General features: G+C 42.5%; 1 long non-coding RNA gene and 1 pseudogene across 1 annotated transcript; both read right to left on the reverse strand.

The window, feature by feature from the left end:
• Positions 1 to 11,468, reverse strand: part of LOC149357400 (uncharacterized) — a 58,102-nt pseudogene extending 46,634 nt beyond the window's left edge.
• A 1,284-nt stretch (positions 11,469 to 12,752) lies between these two features.
• On the reverse strand, positions 12,753 to 21,627 carry LOC149357401 (uncharacterized). Its single transcript, XR_016291816.1, has 2 exons — positions 21,255 to 21,627; positions 12,753 to 14,249 (listed from the first exon to the last, which is right to left on the reverse strand). It is a non-coding gene; the product is annotated as an uncharacterized LOC149357401 (long non-coding RNA).
• Between the last annotated feature and the right edge of the window lie 376 nt (positions 21,628 to 22,003).

The raw sequence follows: 22,003 nt of genomic DNA on the forward strand, positions 1-22,003 counted from the left end.
ATATCCAAATTTTTTTATTGATTCACGCAAGTACCTCGAACAGATGTAGCATAAAACAATTCTTCTGACCAAAATGCTCTTTCTGTACGCAGATTTGAGCTCAAACAATTCACCAGTTTAGCTGAGAAGAGCATTCTACGGGGCGCGTTTAATTGTAAAATGCAGGGACTGAATTACAGCCGTGGTGCCTGAACTAGCCATTTTCTGTTCATCTAAAACGCAATAAGAAAAAGAGACAGTCTCCAATGGGCAAGTGATAAGGTACGCATGTTAAAAAATAGTACAGACTGGTTGGTTGGTTTATGGGGTTTAACGTCCCAAAGCAACTAAGGCTATGAGAGACGCCGTAGTGGAGGGCTCCGGAAATTTCGACCACCTGGGGTTCTTTAATGTGCACTGACATCGCACAGTACACGGGCCTTTAGAATTTCTCCCCCAAAGAAATTCAACCGCCGCGGCCGGGATCGAACCCGCGTCTTTGTGGTTAGCAGCCGAGCACCATAACCACTGAGCCACCGCCGCGGCAAATAGTACAGACTATATTGGCTGTAGCAGCTAATGCACATCAATACCTAAACAAACAAAAGGTGTTCTGTAGAAATGACAGCAGGTGAATATTTTCGGACAGTATGTGTGGTACTGTTCTCAAGAACAGAAAAGTGCACAAAGACTAAGGTGGAGACAGAACAGGTACTATGAACACATTTCTGTGTGCTTTTATGTTCTCAGAAATGCAACTCCAACTTGCCCAATCAATAAGGCAATGCCAGTTAACATGCAGAAAGCCTTCTCACTCGTAATCACACTGAAAACTAAAGGGCAAGGATGGTGGCGAGGGGGAAGACAAGGAATAAGTAAAGGCAAAAAAAAATTATTTTTGCCTTAACTTATTCCTTGTCTCCCCTCTCGCCACCACTCCTGCCCTTTATTTTTCAGCGCAGTTGCGAAGGCTTTGCGTACACGTGAGTGCTCACTTAAATGCGAGCTTCAATATAGTTGTTGAAAATTAGAGCTCGTCCCGTCCACTTCTCTCCTGTGTCCTTGTGTTTTTGCACTTCCATACCTCGTAGTGAAAGCTGGCGTTGTGGCCCCTGAGAATACATGTAAACAAAAGTTTTTCAAAGCAGTTTTTCTGATTTCACAGGATGCCTATGATGTCATCCATTCATGAAGAAAAGCTGAGTACATCCTAGAACTTAATGCACAAGTATGAAATGTGATTTCAAAAGCAATATACCATTTTAAAACACTGCGATACGTGCATGTGGAAGTCATTCCCAGCTGGGGGTAGAGGGCAGCCCACAGACACGCATGCAAATACTTCATGGAGTATTTCTCATTTCAGAGTACCCATGGAGACGGCTGTTCGTTAACAGTTGGCGAGTACTTTGAAGAAGAGAGTGACAAAGTATGCGATGTTAAGTCATTTCAAAGTAGTAATCTTTTTAAAACTCCACAATGAACATGAGCTGTAAAGCCATACACACCCACAAATGGCACTCTATCTGCTGGGTGTTTCTCCGAATGGCACAAGCTTCTCATGGAGTCTGACATGCTGTCAACTGCGCTACATTGGCTAACAAATACAGTCGTTCAAACTAGCCAGCCTAGACAGCCCAGCACGAAGTTTTGCTATAGACAGCTCTACACGAAAAGTAGTTCTCAAACAGCAAGATAAGCGAACGCAAGCGATCCATGCACTGTAGCATGCGACAGCACAGATGACACCCCCACCCACCTCCGCTAAACTCTAGCCTCCGCAGTTCATGAGCACCACTTACCTATAAGTTATAAATTTATCATGATGTTAGTCTATAGAATTCTTTTGTTAACTCAACTTTCTCAGAAAATTGCTCCTTTCAAGCTTCCTTCATGCTTCAGCATTTATTCAAACTTCTCCATGGATGTCGTTCACCTGCTGCTTATTCATCAGTTTTGACAGTTTTGCTATAGCTCCATATCATCTTTAGGGTTCCGATGTACCATTGGCAGGAGAAGCAAGTGGACCAGACAAATGTCACTAAGGTTTTATTATAAGTCAGCTTAACACTGCACTCGAAAAATTCGGAGCACAGCAAGCGTGGCCTGCTACACTTAGCATCTAATGACAGAGAGAACTCATACTATGATGACCAGTTTCGAGAAGTAAAACTAACTCTGTGTCAATGGTCCATCCACTTTTTCTGTCTATTGTACATGCTATCACATTCCCCAATATGATCCTACATGTTCTGTGACAGTCTGCTTGTGCCCAGCCTACTTACCTTTCCTTCTACTTTACTAAACAAACTGAAATTTGGCAAGGTTGGTTTTCAGGCTAGAACTTTATCAAGCAGTTATATAACCAGAAAATTTATCTGGGAAGGGAGGGGGGACCATTGCTAATGAAGGGGAAGGGGGGGCCTTATTTAACTGATGGCACCTTTCATGGCAACAGAGGGCTGCTTGTTTGAGACGGTGATACCTGCTCGCATCTAAGTAAGGATGAAAAATGAACTTCTAGGCTCGAAGACTCTGTTCACAGCCTTGCTAGCGTGAAATTTAATCTGAAAAACTACACAGATCCAAAGTATCTGCCGTGAATATGTGCACATTCCTCTAAAGTGTCTGACAGTGCCTCAGTAAAGTCCAAAGAATCGTGCAAGTCCAAATTATTGGTGCGAAATATCAGTTGGCTACTATAATCAAATTACATGAAAATGACATTTTCAAATACTAGCTCAACTACGAATAGGAGCACCCACCGTTGCAAGCTGGCAGTTCTGTGCGGGGAAGAACAGGCACTCAGTTTTTCGTGGCTTCAGGAATTGCCGCAATCACCTTCGAAAAGGCACTGAAACTTGAGGTCTCCCCTTTTCTCTAGTCAGGGTCACCTGAGTTGCCGTCCCTTCAATAATTAAGCTGCACTGCTCTTGCGTGCAGTTTTCGACAAAATTTTATGTCACGAATTTTGGCTATATTGAAACCATTTCACAATTTTTTAACCTGTTTGTTATAGTGATGTTTACAAGCCTATGAAAAGATGAAGCCAGGATAACGAGACAATAAGGAGGTTCTATGAGGACATTACAGCAGCAATTAAGAAGTAAAAATACATCACACTATAATGATGGGTGCTTGACTGCAGAAGCAGGGAAGAAGCTTAGGTGACTAGGGATTTTGAAAATGTGGCATCGATTTTAGAAGTGAATAGTTAAGAAAAGGAAATGGGTACACAAAAACAAAACCGACTTCACACTGTACACCAAATAGCATCGTTCAAAGAGCAGAGCTGTCAGGGAAATGAGTGATTGGACAACCATGTGACAATGAAACTGAACTCATGTGAGTTGTACAAGATGAACTAGTGGGCGAGTTGGTCTGACATATCTAGTGAAGCAGCGCAACGGCACAGGGCCAAAGGGGAGAAAGGGACGAACACAGCGCTGTGTTCGTCCCTTTCTTCCCTTTGGCCCTGTGCCGTTGCGCTGCTTCACTAGACTAGTCATGTGAGTTACTAATCCTGCACCAAGTTTGCACCAAAATAATCAACACTGACCCCAAAAGCCTTCGCTAGGAGCAGAAAGGCATTCAGAAAAACGTTTGCAACACCACACAACAGCTCGCAGCAGATCCTAACCTGCAGATCCTAACCTGCAGATCCTAAGTAAGGAAACCATGGATAAATGTCACACTGTACAGGAAAATACAAGAGAGGAATAAAATGTTCCATTCATTTATAAAGAGTCGCGATGCGAGTGAACTTGTTCGGTACAAGAAATTTCGCAATAAGGTTAATATGGAAATAAAAACGGCCAAACTTAAATACTATGAGGAACTATTTACGCGTATTTTTAATGATCCCAGGAAAATTTGGCATGAAGTGAGAAACTTAACTGGTAAAAATGGGCAGGAACACACATTGCGTGTTACTCAAAATGACCATAGTCTGAATGTTAAAGATTCATTGGTAGTGCTGAATGAACATTGTATCAATTGTGGAAATAATGTTTGCAGTCTCCATCAGCACACTCTTTCTACTGTCCCGCCAAGTGAAAGCGTGGTAAACTCGCTTATATTGTCCCCTACCTCTCCTCATGAAGTCAGCAAAATTATTGATAAACTAAAGAATGATTCTGCCTCTGGTTTTGATGATATAAAAGCTGTCCCCATCAAACATGTATCCAACATTATTTCACTAGTTTTAACTCACATTATAAATTGTATGCTTGAGACGGGAATATTTCCCGAAAGCCTTAAGATAGCTCGAGTATGTCCTATTCGTAAAGGTGGGAATGATAGCTCAGTAAATAACTTCAGGCCCATATCTGTCCTCCCAATTTTTTCAAAAGTGTTCGAAACTATCATAAACTTAAGATTAATAAGCTTCATAGATAAATACAGTATAATGAGCGATGCTCAGTACGGTTTCCAGAAGAACAAATCATGTGAACTCGCACTACTCAATGTCAAGCAAGAAATAATAAAGAACATCGAAAATCGTTTATACACAATAGGCTTATTTCTAGATCTTCGTAAAGCATTCGACTCCGTTAATCATGACATTCTTTTATGTAAACTGCAGAGGTATGGAATACGGGAGAATGCGCACAAACTCTTAGAGAGCTACTTGACCAAACGGTATCAATATGTGTCTTTCAATAAACTGTCCTCGCCACGATCAGTAATTTTAAATGGTATTCCTCAAGGGTCGATACTAGGGCCTTTGTTATTTAATCTGTACAGAAATGATCTTCCATTAATACCTTCTTCACTTCGAATAGTCATGTATGTAGATGACACAAACCTATTCTTTTCAAATGCGTCACTGCCTCACTTAGAAAAAACAGTAAATGATTACTTAGAAAACCTCTCTTACTGGTTGGACACAAACAAGTTACAGTTAAATGTAAGTAAAACCAAATATGTGACATTTAAACCTATAAATAAACAGTCTTTTGAAAATATTGTAATATTATTTCGCAACACGCGACTGCATGAGGTGACAGTTCAAGAGTTCTTAGGCGTATGGTTTCAAAACGATATGTCCTGGAACATGCATGTGAATAAATTAGCTGCAGAGTTAGGAAAAACCGTGGGCTGTATGTATAAAATTGGTAAGCTCATTCCTTTGTGGTTGAAGAAAACATTGTATTCCTCTCTTTTCCTCTCCAAGTTATCATATTGTAGCCTTGTGTGGGGTACTACTACAGCTCATAACTATAACAAACTAACGATCCTCCAAAAAAAGGTGTTGCGAATATTTGAAAATTATCAAGGAAAACCATCTGATCTTTCAACAGACAAGCTATTTATTAAACATGAAATGCTTCCAGCTGTGCAAATATATTATTTCAAGTCATTACAATACATAAAAAACAATAAATTGTATCTCTCTGAAGCAAACCTCCAAGAATCAAAATACACCTTACGTAAACACACAAGAAGAATACCACTCACTAGGACCAATTATGGCAGACAGATCTTACATTTCCAAGTTCCTTATTTGCTGAATTACATAGGAGAAGAAATTAAATTCGAAAAACCGGAGTTTAAGAAATATGTCAAATCGTATTTGTTAAAAAAACCCAGTTCTTTTTAATAAGACATTGATGCATTCATTAATTTTCGGTGTAATCAAGGTGTATATATATTATCAGAGTACGGTGTGCTATGTGCCTGTAATCTGTGTGTGTGTGTTTGCAATTACATGAGTTTTACAGAGTGCCGAGATGTGCATTTAGCGTTTCTTTTTTCCCTTAAATTCTACTAAGTGTTGTCTAATCCCGTATATATATGTTCACTTTTATATGTTGAAATATTTATATGTTCAAATGTGTTTTTTTGTAATTTAGAGCTGTTTCCCTGTCTATCTTTTCTTTTTATTAAGTGTGCACTGAAATGCCAAATTGTGCTACCTGGGGCAGGAGCCTCTGTCAGGCTATGAGCCTTTAGCTCCTGCTCATTTTTTCTCTGTTGTGAGAAAATGAAAAAAAAAATGAAATAAAATAAATAAAATTAAAAGGTGCGCACATGTTACCACACATGAATTTTTCAATACAGTCGTGGGATGAAATGACAATTGATGCACTTGCAATGAGTAAAAGCACAAAAAAGCAAAGAATAAGCCACACAGAAGTGAAGGCAACGCTAAGTGCTTTTTTTTTTATCAATGGTATGGTCACAGTAGAACAGGTACAGCTGGATTGGAAAAATGAACAGCAGTACAACCTCGAAAACTGCAGTGAAATTAAGTGTACAGGATAACCTGGAGGTTCTCATGAAGCTGACAGCACAAAAAGGAACTGCAGAGCTTGGATTCATCAGGACCATGCCTCAGCTCAGTGTGTGGCCTGTAAAGCACTCTCTGGCTAACAAGGGAAACCCGGTACTAGGCACCCATTTTACTAACTAGATTTAGCTCCATACATTTTTTGTCTACTTTGTAGGCCAAAATCTGTATTTACAAAAAATATTCTAACTCCAGATGAGGTAAAAAAAAAATAGTGCTCTCAAATGAGCCAACACATGATGACCTCAACCACTACTTCCAAAAGCAAAAAATTCGTACTCAACAGCGTACCAACAAAAAAGAGCTGAGTATACTGCACGTGAGAACAATTAAGTTACAAGACTGCAAAAAGGGGGGAAAGTTTTTATGCATAGCAAATTTTATAGTAATAGCTCCCTCTACGGTAACACACTGAATTGTAATCAATTTGAGCAAACTGTTGCGATTTTTATGTTGTATATGTCACGCAAATACACATCTGATTCCTGTTTTGCATTTTATATGTATTGAATCCATGCTACGCCATATTTTAATCCTCTGAAATTTTTCTAAGAATTTGGGTGACAAAATTCAGGCGATATTTTTTTTAATTCTGATATTCAAGTAGAAATAAGGTTATTCAGCAAAAAGTGACATAATTAGTCTTTTTGGGTTTTGGGTAACTTTTCACAGTAAAAAACAAATACTATACTTTTTGCTCTTACTTTCCTAAACATGGAAGGTGCATAAAGGAGTAAAGGCACCTAATTTTGGCGGCATGTTTTATTCTCTACAACGATGGGGAAGACACCAGTATGCATGGGCCACCTTGTGGTGTTCACCTATGACTACTAAATAATTTATAATCAAATTTTTCTGTGATGTTGTTTCAGTTTCAACAACTGAAAGATAGCTATGACGTCAAAGTGTGGTTATATGTGATGTCAGGCATGGAAAAAGTGTGATATAATCACTGTGTCATTGTTTTAATTCACTACAGTACTGAAGCCAGCCTTCTTCAAGAACTGGAGTGGCAATGAATGTAGAAGCAGTGATTATATTGCAGTTTATTCATGAATTACTTGACCTATAACCACATTTTGACGTCACAGTCATCGTTCAGGTGTTGAAACCTAAACCGAAAACAGCGTGAGAAATTTATTTGTACTCTAGGAGAATACCACATGGTAATTCATGTATAATAATGCCTTACGTAATATTACAAAGAAGAAAACACGCACACAAAAGTAAGGTGTCTATACTCCTTTAAAAGACAAGGTACTATAAGTGATAATTATTGAGTGGGACATAAAATGGTACATTTTTTGCTCATTACTTATATAAACGTGAAAGGTGCACTAAAACTGGTTGCCACATCAAATATTCCTTTTTATTTCCCCCATTTTTTACAATTTCCACTTCATTATGATGCCCTGAACAGCACTCTCGTGTCCGCACAAGACCTGCCTGCCTTTGTCGGTATACTGTGACAACATTCATTCAAGGTCACTTGAAGCACACAAGAGCCTTGCAATAGGAAGTTGTTAGAGTGGGTATTGCTTGACGCAGTGACAACTGGACGTCTGGTCAGTGCCCGTGTCTTGGCCTCTCTTGCCAGTGTTCTATGAAGCAATTACTTTGGTGTTTTCTTTTATGAATTATTTTCAAAACTGCTACCCATTAGGCAAGGAAAATAAATTTGGAAAAGTATGCATTAAAGGCTCTCTAACACTGCATATGCCACATGAAGGAAAGTACAATTAGAGTAGCAGGAAAGAAACTGCTCATTAGTTTATGGTGTAGTAACCTCTGTCCTGCATTATTTCATGCGCACAAAGCAAATTACCCATATATGCTTAAGTTCACAATAATCAGTATCCTGGCAAATGCAAAAGACAGCACAATGACCAGGCCTAGTGAAAGGAAACTAACGTCAGTGATCACTACTAGCCTAACATTTGTCATTTCAGGCAGCAATGGCCTCACAGCCAGTAAAAAGAAAAAAAGAAATGAACACAATGAATACAGGAAAGTACTTAATTAAGAAGTACCTATGGCAAAAAAAAGATATTTTTTCACATATCAATGAGGACACATATGCAAAATTCCATATCTGTCCTCACTCATTATTGTAGAAAGCTTACAAATTAGTCATGCACACTCAGTTGAATGCCCCGGTACAACAGCATAGTATCTGAAGTGTAGCTTGCACCTGCACTGATGGCAATGCTGTCAAGTGACTATATTCTTGTCTATATATTACCTCGCAACAAAACGAGATCCCCAAAGGTAAACGGAACATATCTTAGCACTCTTTTTCACGATGCCACTATGCACTTTTGCTCCTCCAATATTTGGCTACATGCTGTTATTACAGCCTCAAAACTGCAGCAAGGGCCACTCAGACAATGGACTACACCTGCACTTCGGGCAGTGACACGCTAAAATTTCCCAATAGTATTGTGGTCGTGGACGCAATAGCAGTACATGCAGAGCAGCAGTGAGAACTGAAGGAAACAACTTTCACATTCATTTCAGCAATTGCTGAGCATTTAAACTGAAAAAAATTGCAGGATAATCACTGAGAATCGAATCATAGTCTTGTGCATGGCATCTATTGCAGTTCAAGGTAATATACGCAAGAAATCATTAGAGTAACTGAAGCCCATTATGCCCAGCTTACCACGTTTGACTCAGAACCCAAAAATGCCAATAACTTTTGTTGTCTACACTGGCAAAAAAAGTAGAATCAAATTTCGTCATTATTATGAAAACCACTTTTCAAAATATTTTTCTTAAAGCGAAGTGTCAGCTGCCAGAAATGGCAGAAGACATGCTATAAAGGGCAGTCCGTGTAAAGAATTTATTAGGTTAATTTTCTCTTATAAACTGGACATAAAAACAGCTGCTGTACATCGGGTGTCCATGGGCCAATGCCAAGCAGTAGTTAACACCTTTTTCGCCAGGCACCCATTCTAGAACCACCAAAAATATCTGGAAAAATGAAGTTCAAGTGAAAAAGTTAGCCCTCAGAGCGAAGCAACCTAAAAATTTAAAACCTAAATACTACTACATTAGCAGATGACAGAAAGGACTTGAATTTCTGTACTGATTTATAAGTGGTTTGGTTAGATGTGTGCAGTTTTTTTGCTTTTAGAAATTTAGAAATTGAATTAATTCTAAATATATACGATAATATTCATAAATCTAGCATATTTTTACATTCTAGCACTGTAGGGGCCAGTAATGATGAAAGGCTGATAGTTTAACTATTCCATTTTATAATAAAGCCAGAGCACACATAAAGCAGCCATAACATATAAATCTAGCACATTTCTTTGAATGCACGTTACTTCTACACAGAACATTCAACGTTCAGGCATTACTTTCCTGCTCCAGGGTCTAACTGAAAATTGGTTTTGGGGAAAGAAAAGGGTGCAATAACTGTCTGACTTCTCAGTGTATGCCTCCAATGCACTGTGAAGGCTAGAAGCTGAAAATGCCAGTATTATAAGGAAAGGCAAGTACAATTGCTGCGTCTTTCCAAACCATGCCACCCATCAAAAATAATAAAGGAAGGCCATTCAAAAAACAAATAGAGGCACCACAGGTGCAATGCAATAACTTTATTTCCCGCACAAGAAGTCATGCAATATGCCTCACTAAACTGCACTGCTTTACAAAAAAAAATAAACAAGTGTTCGTGCTATGACCAAATATGATAAAATTTTGCAATATACTCAAACAAGCAAAACTATGCAGATATAAGATTTCATCACTGCTCAAGCAAGGTGAAAATCCTAATTGATCCATCTGGTTTAAGGAACAAGTTCACACTTTATATACTAACTGGAACCATTTAACAGGAATAAACTGGGAACTTCTTCCCTAGAACAGTTTTACCAGTCAGAATTCTCACCTAAGCAGGAGATTTTCAAAGCAACATCTTCTAGCAGCAGCAAAGAAAACAGCAGCGGAAAAAACACCAAACACAAAATCCACGCATAACTCCAAGAAAAGCGTGTTACGTGTTTATACACACCGCGCATACACGCCGCGGCAGGCAAAAGAGAGGGGCTTCGCTTTTCTTCTTTGGCTATTTGCTTACGTGTAATGAACCGCATTGAATAAATACATCCCTTTAAAAGGCGTACGAATTGCAACCTTGAAGCCCAAGGCTGCAAGTTTGCAAAGAAACCAGTAGCGTTCAACATAGTCAAGACGGACAGGCAAGGGAGCTTTTATCTACTCACGATAGGAAACGCAACCGAAACCGACATACATCACGACGTCGTATAAACTATTTCATAGATCGGAGCGTAATTATCGTGGTCGACGATAAGTGTACAAGATTTTCTTCTTTTTTAGCACACCTCTGTCTTCCAGAGTATTGGAGCGTATTCTACGCTGGCAGAACGCGCTCCAACAGATAACGCGCGCAAGAAATGCCACAACAAACCTAAGGGCCCAGCTGCAGTCGCGCGCCGGGCACTGCGCCGATTTTTGCTCTTTCCTTCACGCGGAGAGGGCGAAGCGGAACCGCACTGCCAAATCTGGCACCCTAGCGCCATGGCCTTGTTTGGAAATAGCTGCGAAAAAGGATGCGGAGGAGATTTCCTTCCTTGCCGGGGTGTGAGGGGCGAGGCGCGCCCGCCGGAGCACTGCAGCGAAGCCTACACCATCTCGGGACAGCCACCCAACACATGCGGAGGAACCAACATGCCGCTAGTACGCGAGCGGACGCGTTAGCTCACACAAACGCTCGTGTACTAGTGCGCAGCGAGACTTTGGTCGCTCGCGTGTCAAACGCTCGACAAGCAACAGCTTTCACACCAGACGCGAACCCATGAGAGAAAGCCAGCGCTTAGCTTGGAGGATGATGGTTTATCTCAGAGCCGTCAAAAGCTGGCACCAGCGCAACAGCAGCAGCAAGCGCGGCACAAACGGCGCGGCATTTTGAGTAGCGTCTCTCTACGCGCTGGCGTCCGCGCGTTTTCACCAGCAGCGGGCCGTAATCAGTGGTACACAGTTAATGTAGCGGTACATTACCTTTCTGGCGACTGCTGATGACAAACTCCACCACGGCTTACGACCGCCGAATTCACCCATTGTGAGCCCAGCGAGGCCCGAAGGGAGAGACAGAGAAGCAGCGAGCGAGAGAAGCAACTAGGGTGCCTCGGTGAGGCTGTTTTTACAACAAATCCGACTAGGGCGGGGCCTCGTCTTTTTTCACGTGACTAAACGTCACCAAGATGTCATCAACGATCGTGGCTCCTCGTCTTGGCTCGGCTAGCTTGTTCCGTGTTGATGTGGTGCCGGGCGTTGGACTTTCTTGCGCCGATTGTGTGGAACAGCAGCATATCGTACGCTCCTTCTAGCTCCGCGACGTAGCAGCTGCAGCATATCGTCAACGATCGTGGCTGCTCGTCTTGGCTCATCCCGTTCATGTGGAGTAGTTTGTACGGCAGGTTGCTCACTTACACGTGCCTTTCTAGAGCGCTTGAACGGCGCACCGAGGGGTCAACTTGCGTCAGCTACGACTGGCCTAGGGCTCGAAACAAGACCGTAATCGTGCATCCTCGGGTCGTGTTTAACTGCACAATAGAGCGCGCCGTACGAGCTGCCTGGACAAGTGTGTGGACTGTACTTTTTTTTTCGCAGTGAATATAAAATACGGGTATCCAGTGGTCAGCATGTCTTTGAGGAGGATAATGAAACAAGATAAGAAAATTAGTTCTGACGGTTTTTTTTTTAATGCAATGATGATTGCCACTACGGTCTGAGTAACCTCTACCTCCCAGCATCTTTCTACACGGACTACAAAATTGTAACGCGAATTCTGAGATTGAGTCGGTGCAGAAAGTTTTGAAATATTCATATTGTGAAGGTGCACCTTGCAGTGTGTTTGTATCATTGAATTCTGCCTTGTTCAACAGTATTATGTGGTATGCATAATTTGGATTTTTCCACGATAACTTTTGTGGATGCACAGCTCAAATCGTTGGCTTTTCGAAGATAAAAGGCTGGATGGCCTTCAACCTTCAGCATAGTTGCACTAGCAATTAGCGTGCAATCAATTTCCCTGGATATTTTTTGTGCACATTCTTGCTAGTACATCTACAGCGACTTATTCGAATTACACTCATTACAGCCTTCTCAAGCACCACAGATTGCTAGAACAAATCTTGGAAAGCTTGGCTTAGTGACAAGCCTATAACTGGTGAAGCAAAGGAAGGCTAAGCATCCTTTAAGTGCTTAATTGGCCTTGCATTATTTAAGTGCTGATGGTGAAAAGCCCTTGAACTCACTTTAGCCCTTTTTCAGCGTGCAGTCTAGCCAGTTCCTGGCGTATGCTGGGGAACGGTGAATATAAAGTGAATAATATAGGCCTCACGCTAATTTCTTTCCCTGTGCCAGTGCTAGCAAAGTTTTTTTTATGTACCGCATACCTCACTGGCGCCGGGCCAAAAATTTGGCAGAAACTGAGTGAGCAAAGCACAAGTGAAACAGTAAGAAAACTTTATTTTTCATCTCAAAATAAAGAACACGGTGTTAGGCCTTCAGTGAACAATACGATGTCAAGCAACAGATCCAGGGCAATGCACATTGCACTTGGAAGAGTAAACCTGACTATCACACAGATACCATGTGCTTCACAAAAAAAAGTCTGTTCAGGGTACCTAACACACATTAGGGAATAGCACACGAAGACTAAAGTAACGTTGACTCATCAATGTTAAAAATTGCCCGGAAATCATGGGATGACAGAGCTGCATACTTTCAAGAGACCACAAAGGTTCCTCTTCAAGCTGACATGGTAGTGGTGGAAAAGGTTTATTTGCTCTATTTTACAGTATTTCTTTGTGGCTTCAGACATGAAAATATTGCCCACTGCTCAAATTTTTAATAGTTGCAACTGACTGTGTGACAAGCAGTGCCAACACGATTACAAGGCGAAGTCAGGCAACCTGTGATTCACAATTCCGCTGTCAGGGCTTGCGTGTGCTGTTGCCTGCAGCCCATCCTCTGACTGAGACGATGACATTGAGCACCAGCATGGTCACCATCGCTATCACAGTGTGCCGATACAGTGCAAATATATAAATATATAAATTGGATTGATAAAAGACAAAGTGAACTGCTGGATATGCTAGTGCTTGTGGGCAATCTCCTTGTGTGTGGCACACTTTGTAGAACTCGTCAAACAGGCACTTCACAGAACGAGAGAATGAACTCTCCTTGTTCTTCTCAATGCTATGAATGCTTTTGAGCTGTGATTAACATATGTACTAAAGAATATTTTGCACCAACCTACCAATGTGTGAAATGCTTCCACATCACAGATCCTCCTAACTAACCAGGCATGCAATGACTAAAACCATAGGATAAGTGAAAAGGAGCTATAAACTCCAGGCAAAAGCATGTAGTGCAGAAACGGTATGCCATCCCTATTAATGAAGCGTAACTTGACAAGGTAGCCAAGAGCTGAATTTGTCAGAGAAATGTGTTTGGAAGAGAGGCAATTTCAAAACTCATTCGAACACACAGCATGTGACTATGAATGCTACTACAGCACACTGTGATGCATCTAGTCCATGGCAGAAAGAAAGTAGGCAGATGGTTTCTTGACACTCACTCGCAAAGTGAACGAGGGAGGGGAAAGCCTCAGGGTGCTTGCCAGCATTTCCACAAGAGGTCTTGTCTTCGTCTGGGCAAAGCGTTCATCACTGGAGGGGTTTAAATAGGGTCTTCATTCCGAGGAGGAACACTTGGCAAGGGGGGGAGGGGTGAAGTGGAAAGGGTGTTGTAAGAGGAGGGTGAATCTTGTCCAGGCATGATGGTTGCTAAATATGAATAACCAGTTGACCTGCAAAACTGTGAAAAGAAAAAGGCCAGCTCAGAAAAACGGAATCCGGGAGTGTGAGAGATAGTGAACTTGGGCTCCCAAGGCTCTGTGTCGAGCTGCGACAGGTTGCTTGGTATGACTGGCTGCATTGACCTGAAACACTCAAGGAAATAGGGCAAGGCAGAACGAAATATCGAGGGAGGGAGGGGGGAGGGGGCAAAAAGAGAAAATGGGGCAAGTTCAGAGAATTACAAGAATTGAGGCACTGTGGAATGAGCACCTTGCTGCCATGGCGGCATTCATGGTGGTTGCCTGTCACCTTTCAGTATGGCTTCCACACTGATCAGCAGCAAACATCAGCCACCTTTTTGTGGCACCTGCAATGCTTAGTTGCAGGGTTTCGAAAATGCTGTGCGATGCACCTACCACAAAAAACACGAAAAGAAGTGTTAGGTAAAAATAAGAGCTCCCGAAAAGAGCCACTGAGGAGAACTCCATCAGATTCCAATTGTTAGTAAAATCTGATATTCGGACTTTTTATGGCTATGCTGGCGTCTGCTCAAAAGCAAACATTTATTTCTGAGAAATTTTGAGTTAAAATAGTTTTGCCATCACTCTGATTCAAACTCGATTAGATCCTTTGACTGCGGCCAGGACAAGGTAAGCAGCGAGTAACTCCAGATATCCAAGCTGAACTCGCGCTTGATGTCAGCACAGTTTACACGCAAAAACAGCATTAGGTGGTAACACCTGTCTTCCATCTTTTTGTCTTTCCTAGCTCATAAAAGCTGTCTTCGGTCAAGTTAGTGCCCATGGGATTGAACGTGGTTGTCATTCAACACAGGCAAACATGAATGTATGCCCAGTGCAATTACAAATTAGGGCAAGCACATAAAAAAAATTTCATTTAAGGGTAGTACCAACGGAAGCAAAAAGGCTGAGAGAATGATGACATTAATTTTAATGGTGCAAAGCGCAGCATGGCACCAGGTATTTTTCATCTACACAAGTTGAGGTCAAAGGCCTGTTTTCTAAGCATTTCCTTTTCAATATGGACGTCATGAGTTTGAATACAGCGGTGACGAAATTTTTAAATCCTATTTTCTCAGTGACAAATGTGTCTTGCAGTGGTAAACACAAAGATGTTTTAAAGATTGCATTTGTAATGCCCTAACAAGAACATTACTTTGCAAGAAAGCATTATAAAGAACGTATCCTTCTTATATATTGGCACATAGTGGTGATGGCAGTCAAGGCAGTGAGTAAGAGAGCGAAAGAAGGCTTCCAAAAGAAACTGTTTGTTGGGCTGACCAGTGCCTACAATGAACTGAATGACTTGCTGGCAGTGAAAACAACAAGCATGTTTGCCGGTCGTTGAACCGAATGCCCGCTGCTCTCGGCCGTGCTCAATTTAAAGCTGACAACGAACTTTCGAGATATGGCAAGCAAAGTAACCACAACAGTCGAACAACATAGAATCAGGTCCGCCTGGGTGCGATCAATCGAGATAAAATCTGGTCGTGTTTTTCATCACAGAAAAAAAAGTGATAAAGTCGCATGCCGGCAGCTTTGAAGAATGAACAAACATACATTACAAAGCTTTGCGTCAATATCAATGCTACATGTGATGAAAAAAGACAAAGCGGACCAGGGGAGACAAGTGTGCATGGTGACACTAAAACTTACAAAGTTTTGTCCTTACATGCCCAAACTACAGGCTTCAGCTGTGAGGCACCCAAATTGGAACTTTCAGTAGTAAACCTTAAAGAACATCACCCTGGATGGCACCCCTATCGAAACAGTCGAAAACATCAAAGCCATAGGCCTCTGCATTTCCAAGAATGGCACTAACAGCATAAAAGTTATCTGCAAATCTGTGCAGAACATTGCCATCCTAATCAAATGCATCTCTAACTGCCACCAGGGCACGAGAGAGGCGGAGGCGAGCTGCCTCAGTCAAGCCTCATGCCTTGTTGAACTACCTTTCCATCCCCTACTTCTCCCGCTCAGAGACGGAGCAGGTGAGCAGCCTAATATGAGCGGCCTACAAAATGACGCTTCTCCTTCCAAAAACCAGAGCTACTGCCAAACTAATCCAACTGGGGGTACACAATACTCTACAAGAGCTAGTCGAGGCACACTTAATAGCAATACCACTGACTCTCTCTGACGATAACTGGCCAGCAACTCTTAAAGGAGTATAGACACCTAACCTCTGGGTACATGCTTTCTTATTTGTAATGGTGTGTAAGACATTATTATGCATGAATTACCACGTGGTATCCTCCTAAGCCTGTTAGACAATTTATAATTGCAATTCTTTCACGTGTTGTTTCGGTTTCAACAGTTGAACGAACGACGGCTATGATGTCAAAGAGAGGTTATAGGTCACGTGAGGCATGAAAAAAACTGCAATATAATCACATAGGCTGTCATTCTGGCTCTTGAGGAAGAGCTGGCTTCAGCACTGTGTTGAATTAAAACGATAAAGCAGCGATTATATCGCAGTTTTCTCATATGACCTATAACCTCTCTTTGACATCAAAACCATCGTTCAGCTGTTGAAACCGAGATCAAAACAGCATGACAGAAAAATTTTATTATAAATTATTTAGCGGTTTGTAGCCGAATACCACATGGTGATTCATGCATAGTAGCGTCTCCCCCATCATTATATACAAGAAAACATTCCACCAAAATTTCGTGTCTATACTCATTTAATCTGACTAAAAATTCACCTCCCTGGTCAAATCACCACTCTGTATTCCCTTCCTGAAACCATCAGCACAAATATTTACATCCTGCCACTCCCGAAAAACACTCACCCGGAGTACAATCATGAGCGACGCATTGCCAGACCTAAGGCCCTTCACAAGCGTTACCCCCCATCCATCCCTGCCGTCTATCGGATGCCACTGAATATCCTCAGCAGTCTGCATTCGTGATTGCATTGAGAGACAGTGCTCATAACTTAGTTACCAGTGTCACCATTCAGAGCCTGACCCAGACGCCTAATCTTCTACACGCCTAACTTTCTGCCGCCCCCTGTTAGGCTTACCTTCTCTTGGAATCCACTCCGTTGACCTTGAGGACCAGCTATTATCTTGCCTTCGCATTACATGCCCTGCCCAAGCCCACTTGTTCCTCTTGACTTCGACTAGGATGTCATTAACCTGCCTTTTGTTCCCTCACCCAATCTGCCGCTTCCGGTCTCTTAACGTTACACTTATCATTTTTCTTTCCATAGCTCACTGCGTTGTCCTAACTTCGGCTGAACCGTCTTTGTTATCCTCCACGTTTCTGCCCCATATGTGAGTACCGGTAAAATAGAGCTATTGTATACTTTTCTCTTGAAGAACCACTCTGAGAACCATGAGAGCTAAGATTTTGTAAACTAGGGACTGTCTATTTAGTTCTGATGGCTGAGAAGTTTAGGCGTGCTACTATGCCGAGTCGCATAAAAAGTAAGCATGCATAACGAACACTCCGCAATTTCGGCGGCATTCGAGTGATGACCTCAATCATAGTACTATGACAGATATACTTCAATTGCACTTTGAAATGCATATTAATATAGCACTTCAGTATTTACACACATAAATTTTTCCCAAACTGCACAACCCAAGGGAATCATTCTAGCAGAGCCAGCCCCGCCACTGAGATAACTGCAAGGTTAAGAGATGGTTGTGCTATGTTGATCAGACAATGCCAAGAAAAAACATTAAAATTGTTCAATAAAGCTTCAAGTGGGCCAGGGGCACAGTTTCAGCACTCGTCCAGCGTCCTCTTTTGTTTTCTTTGGTTTTATGGGGTTAACATCCAAAAGCAGTTCAGGCTCTGAGGAAAGCCGTAGTGGAGGGCTCCGGAAATTTCGACCACCTGAGGTTCTTTAACGTGCACTGACATCGCACAGTACACGGGCCTCCTGAATTTCGCCTCCATCAAAATTCGGCCATTGCAGCCAGGATTCAACCCGCGTCTTTCGGGTCAGCAGCCGAGCGTCGTAATTACTGAGCCACTGCGGTGGACATGTCCTCTTTTGTGCCTGCCTTGTGAGCACACTATACGACTTCCTGAAACATAACAATCCTGTCAAAGGAATTCTTGTAAGTTACACTGCAGCATTTTTAAAGTGTATGCATTTTTTGAGAACTATCTGCAAATTTGTTTCCTCCATGTTGCGATATGTACTGTCACCATGAAATGATTAAGGAACTGGAGTGGACAAAAAATTTTTACGGCGCAGGCACACAATCCAGCCGCCTGAAATGAGTTGGTGCATGGAAGCAAAAGCATGCTCTCTCTACTGGCAACAATACCATGCAACTGGGTCACGAGGTAGAGCCGCAATAATATTTTTTTCCGTGAACATACGTCCCACTTTGGTCGTGACGGTATAATGGGGGGGCAGCTGTGTAGTAGCAGTCGCTCATCACTGCAAGAGTACAAAAAGGAAGGGAAAGATGTTGCCAGCTGCGGCAATTGCTATCGAATCTGTTCAGCACCAGAGCCAGAGCTGCGGCCGGCAAAAATAAAGCATGGAGAGGATAGCAAGGAGAAGTACAGAGGGAAGTGACAGCAAGAAAGGACATTAACCAAAATATTTGTCATCAATTATTTAAATGCAATCTTTTCAAGTTCTCTTGGCAGCAAAAGTCCGTGGGATGCGATTTCTTGGGAAGACGTTCATTGTAGCCTCACCTCGCTATCCAGTCACCTGATAATGTTACCAGTGGAAGGAGCATGTAAGCCCCAGTATTCATACAATTCAGGCTTGCGTGACTGAGTTGTAATAAATTTTTTTCTGCACACCCACGTCCCGTAAACTTATTCTGGCAGGAGTACGGTAACGAAGTATACTTATAGGCCAACTCTGTAGGTTTTCGAAACATTACGAGTTGATAATTGCATCATATTTCTTGGAGTCCCCTCGCTCTGGTACTAAAAACTGCTTTTCAAGATACCAAGAAATATTCAAACAGACCAAAAACCAGGAAACCAAAAATGTGTTTCGACTAAATGATTACTTCATGACAAACTCTCCGATGATGTCACGGATACTGTTGCAAAATCTATCACGTGCAAGCTGACTAGCTAAACAGGCAACAGCAAGTGAGAGCTTGAGGCCATTATTGTGCTGACCAAAAGCCAGTTCAAAATTTTGTCGTTCAGCAAACACAGAGCAAATTTTGACACTTCTGCATCCAGTGACATCACACGCACAAAGCTGCCAGTAGAAATCTCCCCAATTGGGGCCACAAAATGGGTAATTTTAAAATTCATTTCTGCTGCAACAAAACAAAGCACCGCTGCAAAATTCAAGAAAAAATGCCAGGGTTGCCCTTTAAATACAATGGGATAGCACTGCCAGGTACCCGACATCAACATCGACACAAATGCTTTATGTTTTCAGATGTGGTTTTAGAAAACGGTGGCCTTATGGTAGAGCATCCGCCTCGCATACGGGACGCGCTGAGTTCGATCCCTGGTGCCGTCCCACCGGGTACCCACCGGTTTTTAATGGGTACAAGATTTCCCCGGCCAGGTGCTCGGCTTTTCTGGGAGGAAGTACTTGGGAAAAGGGTCTCGGACCAAACCATTGCGCTGACTGGAAAGTGATTTGCTCCGCCGTCAAACAACCCAAAATCCGGCCCGTGCCAGCTTGCCAGCTTGTGGCCCTTTTTTTCTTGCAGACAGACAGCCAGAAGAATCGGACTTGCCGAAGACCACTGTGATACTCTGAAGTTTTTCTCCAGAATGAAGGATCGCTTACAGTAGTGTTTGAACCTGTATGTCTTGAGACACGCTGGTTAGAGCGTACGAGCATTGAGTTGAACTCTTCACTTTGCAGTGAAACACGAACCACCTCTGCACGCTGTGTGTTTGAAACTGGGTTTGCCCCCGAAAGGGAGCAGCGGGGTTTGCGGAGCCTCCTCCAAGCGCACACCCCTGATGAAGATGGGCTGGGGCTGGCTTGTACCCATTTTTACCGGTGGGTTTCGAACCAACCACCTCCCGCAGCTGAAGCGGACGCCACTAGGCCACGACTACGGTTCAATCCGGATGTGAGCTGCGATGCAAGACCAGCCTGTTCTTACCCCCTCTTTTTCCCGCTCACACTTGCTTTAACCTTCCTAGGTTTGTCCTTGCAGGGTGGATGTCACCCTACGTCACAGATACAAAACTGCTTGCAAGAACCATACCTGCACAATATACAGCAATTATGTAGCACACTGGATGGCTCAACTGACTGCACATGCTGCGCGTGATGGTTGTTTGCATCTGTTCGCAACACAGGTGCAAAAGGGGCACCTGCAGGGGGCTCTGGAGGTGGTGGCAATGTGCATGCTGGTTGGAATGTCTGAATAAATTAAATATAAAGTCTAATATTCCAGGAACAGCTGAGACACTTTCAACTTTAAGAAATGTGCAATGTGGAGATCAGTCACGTCCAAAGTTGCGTGCAGTATAAACAGAGTGAAAATGACACTAAGTGCGCTACAGCACAAATTCAACAGTTGAGCAGATCACATACATTGAGAATGCCGATGGCCTCCACGAGGGCACGGACATTTGTCATCGGTGCTAGGGGTACCTAATGGCAAGCAGTGGTTCATCATATTACGAGTTCTTCCCTTTTATTTAACGACACTCTTGAAGTTGGAGATATTTTCCATGTCGGTCAGCCGATCTAGGACTCCTTCCACTGTATCTAGACAAGAGGTGTAATCAATGTTGGCATGGTTTGACTAGCAAGCGTATGAAGAGAACAGAACTTTGGACGAAAGCTTTGCAAGAATAACTGCTCGGGCACCTTGGTAATTAAGTTTTATTCAAAAGAAACAAAAAACACGCTTATACCTCCTCAGCAAAGACGCACGAGCGCCAGTGCGCCGTCGTTTTTCGCCCTCTTTTCACTACGCGCTGCTGAAACAAGACAGGCTTGTTCCTACTAAACAGTTTCGGAAGAACCAGGGACGAAGAAATCGACGACACTGCATAAACAGGGCACGAAAGTGAGCGCAATGAATTTCCTTTCGCAGTGGGCGTACCGCGTAGAGGGGCAGCACTGACAGGGGCAGCAAACTCGACCAAACAGCGCTTCATGACATAACTAGCGCGTACAAATTCTGCCACTAAAGTAAATACCTTACTCACCTTGCGAAGCTTGGCGTTGCGTTTCGAAAAACCCGTGAACACAGCTACAGACAAGCAATATCAAGACCACGACTAGCGAGGATGCAGAAGACGCAAACAGCGCATTGATACAAATATTTGAAAGTAAACATTGTGATGCTGAGTTTCTCCAAAATGTGTAAATACATGATACAAATTGTTTTTTTTTAATTAGCAATGACATGTTTTTTTTTTTTGCACATAAGCTGTGTGTAGATTCGTTCTCTTCAGTTTGATGGCAAACTCTTTGCTCTCGCGCTGTAATGGCGACGAGTGCAAGAAGGCCATGCCGCCCCTCTCCCGCGCGCGCTGTTTAAACTTGGGTGGCATCAAAAATTTTGTCATTGGCGTCGAAAAGTGTGAAATTCTCTCTCAAACTGGCGCATTTATTATTATGGACACAAAGACAACCGTTCTGCGCCAGATACGCATGACTGTTTTCTACAAAACATCTAATGGACCTTGTAGGCACACAAGCGATTAGGTATAGTCATGGGTATAGTGCACGACGTCCAAGCTCCATGTCCAAGGCAGTACAAGGCCATTTCAGGAGCCGTTGGAATCGTGTGCTTTGCTTCATCATTACATAAAACAACTATGTATATGACTTGTGTGTAAAATTTTCAAGACAGCTATACAGTTTTGGTCTTATAAGCGTATGGTAGGCCAATAGCTTGCAGTTGCTAGGTGCGCCTCTAAGTTTATGGCGAAGAACACCAAGTTTACGTAAA

Source organism: Amblyomma mixtum, chromosome 3, assembly GCF_055824585.1.
Source record: "Amblyomma mixtum isolate Tamu chromosome 3, ASM5582458v1, whole genome shotgun sequence".
NCBI classification, from domain to species: domain Eukaryota; kingdom Metazoa; phylum Arthropoda; class Arachnida; order Ixodida; family Ixodidae; genus Amblyomma; species Amblyomma mixtum.